Source organism: Anopheles moucheti, chromosome 3 (genome assembly GCF_943734755.1).
Source record: "Anopheles moucheti chromosome 3, idAnoMoucSN_F20_07, whole genome shotgun sequence".
NCBI classification, from domain to species: domain Eukaryota; kingdom Metazoa; phylum Arthropoda; class Insecta; order Diptera; family Culicidae; genus Anopheles; species Anopheles moucheti.
Window position 1 is genome coordinate 7,268,175 of NC_069141.1, and position 6,805 is coordinate 7,274,979.

Consider the following 6,805-nt stretch of genomic DNA (forward strand, 5'->3'; position numbering starts at 1 on the left):
ATGTTCACACTATGCTTTGATGCTTTATCATCGTGGAAGGTTTTTTTACGCTTTCTTTTAGTAATGCGTCAGGAAGCAAGGACGGAAGCGTGTTAATGTGAACAAAATTGAGGATGGAGATTACAGCATCACCGAACGTCCTTCGGGAATCCATTTCCTAGGTGAATGTGTGTGTATGTGTAGTGTAAATAGCGCTGTGGGAGATCTTACATGTGTAACATGGATAACATATTTTAACTGAATCCCTTCAGGCGACTGCTCTTATAGTGTACTATTTTAGAAACTTCTTCTTATAGTTTACTTAGTTATAAATAATCAGAAATTCGTCCTTGTCTTGGCCTTATTCTGGGCATGCTCGGTTAGTAATTTGTTAATATTAGAGCTTTTTTGAGTGGTACCGTGGTATATTGCTAACCGTGGCTTCGGTTTTCACATGGCAGGACCGGTCGAAAATTCTATCCAGGTTAATCCTCCCTACGCAGGACTGACTATCTAGCTACTACGGGTAAATAAAGTTAAAGATCGCCAGAAATGGAAGGACTTTCTAGACCTCTAGAGGTTGTTGTACCTTATAAGGAAGAAGAAGAAGAGTTTTGTTTTGGTATAGGTAGAGAATTTAAACAATTACAGTTTGACTTCCAAATAAGCACTCTCTGGTTGACTCCGATGCTTCAGGCATGTCCGGACAATTACACCTGACAACCTTGTATCGTCCCTAAGGATGTGTGGGTCTTTAAGCAACATTAAACATTAGTTCTTCAAAGTATTAGGTCAATCTATTTCTACAAAGGACGAGAAATCTTCCACTTTTAAGAAGATACCATCGGAGTGGTTCAAATCAAGTTAATGTAAACTTCAAAGCACGATTAAAGAAATAAGGCAAAACATAAACGCTTTGCCTATGATGCTTTTTATCACAAATCTTCGTCCATCTGGATCCCTCAACCATCAGGGGTTGTGCAGTATGGTCAGCAACGCGTGGGAATGGTCACCTTTCGCGCGTGAAGTATGAATTTTATCAATGAGCAGCGCCAAGAGCGCATCTACGTCAACAGTTTGAAATATGGTTAATATGGTGTGCAGGCGGGGTAAGAAAAAAGGAAAACAGAGAGAAAATATTAACAATACACTCACCCACCCACACATACACCGGTGTGGTACGAAACACAGCAGGCCGTATCTTGTTGGCGGAGTCTGCGCCTTGCGCAATTTTTCCAAACCGAACACATTACACACTATCGATCGCATATGAAGCGCACGTTTATGAGTATGCGTTTGTGAAGCACTCGCGTACGTGCGAAAAGCGCAACAGTGTGTTTGGCTCCCAGCATGTGGTGACGCTGGTGTGTGACCGACCGATCCGGAACCCACCACTGGTTCGGCACTCCGAGTCGAGCGCGTTCCGTCAGCTTTGCCTTCAACGGACAGTCGCAAAGTGTCATTTGCCAACAAAATACGCACCGACGAAGGACGGTACGGGCCGCGTAGTAAAGGACACTGCTGCTCTCCGGGATCCGAAAACGGTTCTGCAGAGCGCTTGGCTATAAAGGTGCAACTTTCTACAAAACGTCCAAAAGGAAGAAGGCGTTTAACAAACGGCAGCAAAACGTTGGATAAATGTATTGATTTATTCCAATCTTCGTCAATGGTACTTGTTTTCTTCCCAACACACAGGCGCACACATCCCTTTTGTGGTAAATAAACAATACCGCTTCCAAAGCGATGCAGCCAACACTGGGTGAATTTTACACTGTTATCAACATCGTGCTAAATAAAGTGCCTAGCGTGTTTGTGTTTTCGAAAACATAAGAACAGCACCATTACGAAACGGACCCACAAAATCCCATTTTTCTGGTGTGGGGGGCCGTGAGAAACCTGTACGCAGCAAAGCCGAGTGTCATATCAGATAACAGTAGTGCCGTGGAAAAGAAGTGACAGCTATTTTGGGGGCGGTTTTTTCCTTTAACTTTGTTTTGCTCCAAAGCGCCTAGAAATACTATCATCAGCAAGGCGAGCAAGAAAAACAGCAGCCAAAAACAACAACCCCTCCCCCCTGTCGCTAGTGAGTGACGACAACGCGGAAACGAACGATTGCTGCGATTGGGTGGAAAAGAAAAAAAAACACACAGGGATAGCTGGGCCGAGGAAAAAAAGCAGACAAGGCAACAGAAACGGAACAACAAGATTAATGGTATGTTTGATGCGAAGGACAAAATGATAACCGTATCTCGTGTATCTTTCATGTATCTTTGTGTGTGGATGTGGGGTTTTTTTGGGTCTCCCCAATCACTATATGATGGTTTGATACATTTAAATATTATGATGTTTGTACATCGATTACTATGATTGATATTGTGGGTTCCAATCGCTTTCGGTGTTTTTTTAGCTGATGTGCATACATTTGGGCTGGTGCGGAGGTTTGTCGTGAACTAGGCGTCAAATAATGCGGACGCTCGCCAAGAAACATTTCATGTGCTTTACACGTATGGGCATTAGGTATTTATGTTGGTAAAGTTTCGGAAGTTTTGACCGGGTTGTAACCATATTCGTTGGTATGTTTTGTTATGTTCGTCATCTTCATAGGCAGTCGAATTAATTGCTCGTAAACCAAATTAACTCTGCGACATGGACAGCTGATGTGGATGTAAGATACCCACCAAAGAGTCATTCATATCTGGGATTAAAAACTCCGCTTCAAGCTATCGTGAAGTTGGAGACTTTCAAACAACCAATAACTAGTTAATGAAAATTAAATGTATCTCCAATAATGAAAAAGGAAATGCACTCACTATCGGATAGCGTACTGCGCTCTCTTCGTTTTATTTTTCCGTTTCTCCACCATCCTTCTGTGTTCCGGATGAGCCGAAGCTTTTGAGTTCGTTTGCCACGGAAAGCTTCGTAGCACGCACACACACACACACACACGCGCAATCAATGTAACGTTCCCGGGCCAGAACCACACAAAACAGGTGGCGAAAACCAGTCTGCCTGCGTAAGGAAGTGCACTTTGTGGGTGTGCGTGTGTGTGTGTTTTGGCAACGTTTGAGTGCGGAGTGCCACGGAGTGGCCCAGGTCACCCGATTCGCTCAGTAGCCGGGGGTAGAGGGGGAAAGTGGACGGATGAAAACATGCATTTAACTTACAATGAAATCGTTTTCCGGTCGTCCCGGATTGCTGTTGAAGAATTTTTTATCATTTCAAGCATTTTTTTAAATCATTTCCCGAATTAATTATTTACCATTTCCTGTAAAATTAGAATAACGGCAAATTGAAGTGAGATAGTAATCTATTTTGATGTGTAAGAATGGGAAAGTTTTTATATGGGGAAAACATCTTTGAATCGTGAAAGGAAAGCAATACCGATACATTTCTGTCCTACTTAATCGAGTACCGTAAAATATAGAGATACCGTTTAGTGTAAGGTAGTAGGTGCAAACGCGTTAAATACGTTATAAAATTTTAAACACTTTTCTACAATGCGTCCTAGCTACAATTTGAATATCTCTTTTTCGTTTGGAAAGTTTGGAGAGGCAAAAGAAGGATGATGAACACATCCAATGAAATAACGATTCCTTTACAACATTTATTACCTGTGCACTCGTTTGAAGCGTATTTACAGATAGTTACTATTGGAGAAAAGAGTAGAATTTATCTCGCGAGACGGTATGTTAATCTTTCGACGCTAAATATTGGTGAATAACAAATGAAGTTGGGTAATTCGCGGCGATCGGTCTATCTTTATATATCTATACATATATTTATATACATTACTACCGTTAAAGACTATGCTCTCTTAAATAGTTTTTTTCTCTCACGTTGTTAGATGTTAGACGAAGGAGTGTATCTCTCCCGTAACGATAGATTACACTAATGTTCCGTAACTTTCTTTTCCGGGCTTTCTTACGGTAGGAAGTCATTCAAAGCTCAATACACGTGATCTACCATATCAGAACGCTGGATGATTCCTATTTTAAAACACATTTTGCTCAGTACGAAAACAAAACTCTAATATCAACAACGTTCTACTAACAAAATCGTCTCGAACAAGGCTCCCCAGTCAACGGGGTAAGACTGTGGATAAGGATTTTACATATGTGCTTTAGCTATCTTAATTGAACGAATGTTCGGCGTAGTATCTCAACCATACTGTAACGGAAACACAACGGTGAAATGATCACGAGATGAAACGAGTGTGACAAAAGATGAGAAGTAATGTAGTTTTATACATTCGTAGCCGCGGAACGATATCATCTCCGTTTTAGCCCGTTAGCATTTCCCACACTAAACCGGGATCCCTCTATCGGTAAGCAATTAGCGCGTAAGAAAGTCGCAGAACAACAGAGCCGCTCCGCGGTACACCTTATACTATTACTGACCATTTGAGGTTGGTGCTCGCGATGAGCCTTGATAGGAAGCAAACGAACAATCTCGGGACAATGTAATAAAGACGAACGAAACATTTCTTTTACTTTACTTTTTTGTGATATACTTTATTTTAGAGTACGTTGAGAAAACATCATGAAGAGAATGTTTTGAAATCGATCTTACATTAGACTTAATAGGCAACCCCAAAAATAGCAACCGAGAAGAAGATAATGAATACGATCGCCACTGTCGGTAATTCGCAATCTAGAATCGTTATTTAACTGTACATCAAACTATTACATTAAGTTTACATCCAGCTAGTTTAGCAGTTACATCCTGCGTTCCGTATTACATACCCTCCCGCAACATGTGTTGGGTTAATGGCATCGGCTCTTGGAATTTGCTTTCTCACGCACTACATCTAATGAATTGCACGGATGAAGGGCACACACGCACCCGACGAAGCATGCAATCAAGGCCATACCCAGGCCCAGGCAGCACACCAGGACGGAGAGCAAATCCATCGGCAGAAATCCCCATATACGGTTGACTGGAATGAGTTTCCGATTGATACTGCGCAACACTTGTTTCAAGGATGTTCACACTATGCTTTGATGCTTTATCATCGTGGAAGGTTTTTTTACGCTTTCTTTTAGTAATGCGTCAGGAAGCAAGGACGGAAGCGTGTTAATGTGAACAAAATTGAGGATGGAGATTACAGCATCACCGAACGTCCTTCGGGAATCCATTTCCTAGGTGAATGTGTGTGTATGTGTAGTGTAAATAGCGCTGTGGGAGATCTTACATGTGTAACATGGATAACATATTTTAACTGAATCCCTTCAGGCGACTGCTCTTATAGTGTACTATTTTAGAAACTTCTTCTTATAGTTTACTTAGTTATAAATAATCAGAAATTCGTCCTTGTCTTGGCCTTATTCTGGGCATGCTCGGTTAGTAATTTGTTAATATTAGAGCTTTTTTGAGTGGTACCGTGGTATATTGCTAACCGTGGCTTCGGTTTTCACATGGCAGGACCGGTCGAAAATTCTATCCAGGTTAATCCTCCCTACGCAGGACTGACTATCTAGCTACTACGGGTAAATAAAGTTAAAGATCGCCAGAAATGGAAGGACTTTCTAGACCTCTAGAGGTTGTTGTACCTTATAAGGAAGAAGAAGAAGAGTTTTGTTTTGGTATAGGTAGAGAATTTAAACAATTACAGTTTGACTTCCAAATAAGCACTCTCTGGTTGACTCCGATGCTTCAGGCATGTCCGGACAATTACACCTGACAACCTTGTATCGTCCCTAAGGATGTGTGGGTCTTTAAGCAACATTAAACATTAGTTCTTCAAAGTATTAGGTCAATCTATTTCTACAAAGGACGAGAAATCTTCCACTTTTAAGAAGATACCATCGGAGTGGTTCAAATCAAGTTAATGTAAACTTCAAAGCACGATTAAAGAAATAAGGCAAAACATAAACGCTTTGCCTATGATGCTTTTTATCACAAATCTTCGTCCATCTGGATCCCTCAACCATCAGGGGTTGTGCAGTATGGTCAGCAACGCGTGGGAATGGTCACCTTTCGCGCGTGAAGTATGAATTTTATCAATGAGCAGCGCCAAGAGCGCATCTACGTCAACAGTTTGAAATATGGTTAATATGGTGTGCAGGCGGGGTAAGAAAAAAGGAAAACAGAGAGAAAATATTAACAATACACTCACCCACCCACACATACACCGGTGTGGTACGAAACACAGCAGGCCGTATCTTGTTGGCGGAGTCTGCGCCTTGCGCAATTTTTCCAAACCGAACACATTACACACTATCGATCGCATATGAAGCGCACGTTTATGAGTATGCGTTTGTGAAGCACTCGCGTACGTGCGAAAAGCGCAACAGTGTGTTTGGCTCCCAGCATGTGGTGACGCTGGTGTGTGACCGACCGATCCGGAACCCACCACTGGTTCGGCACTCCGAGTCGAGCGCGTTCCGTCAGCTTTGCCTTCAACGGACAGTCGCAAAGTGTCATTTGCCAACAAAATACGCACCGACGAAGGACGGTACGGGCCGCGTAGTAAAGGACACTGCTGCTCTCCGGGATCCGAAAACGGTTCTGCAGAGCGCTTGGCTATAAAGGTGCAACTTTCTACAAAACGTCCAAAAGGAAGAAGGCGTTTAACAAACGGCAGCAAAACGTTGGATAAATGTATTGATTTATTCCAATCTTCGTCAATGGTACTTGTTTTCTTCCCAACACACAGGCGCACACATCCCTTTTGTGGTAAATAAACAATACCGCTTCCAAAGCGATGCAGCCAACACTGGGTGAATTTTACACTGTTATCAACATCGTGCTAAATAAAGTGCCTAGCGTGTTTGTGTTTTCGAAAACATAAGAACAGCACCATTACGAAACGGACCCACAAAATCCC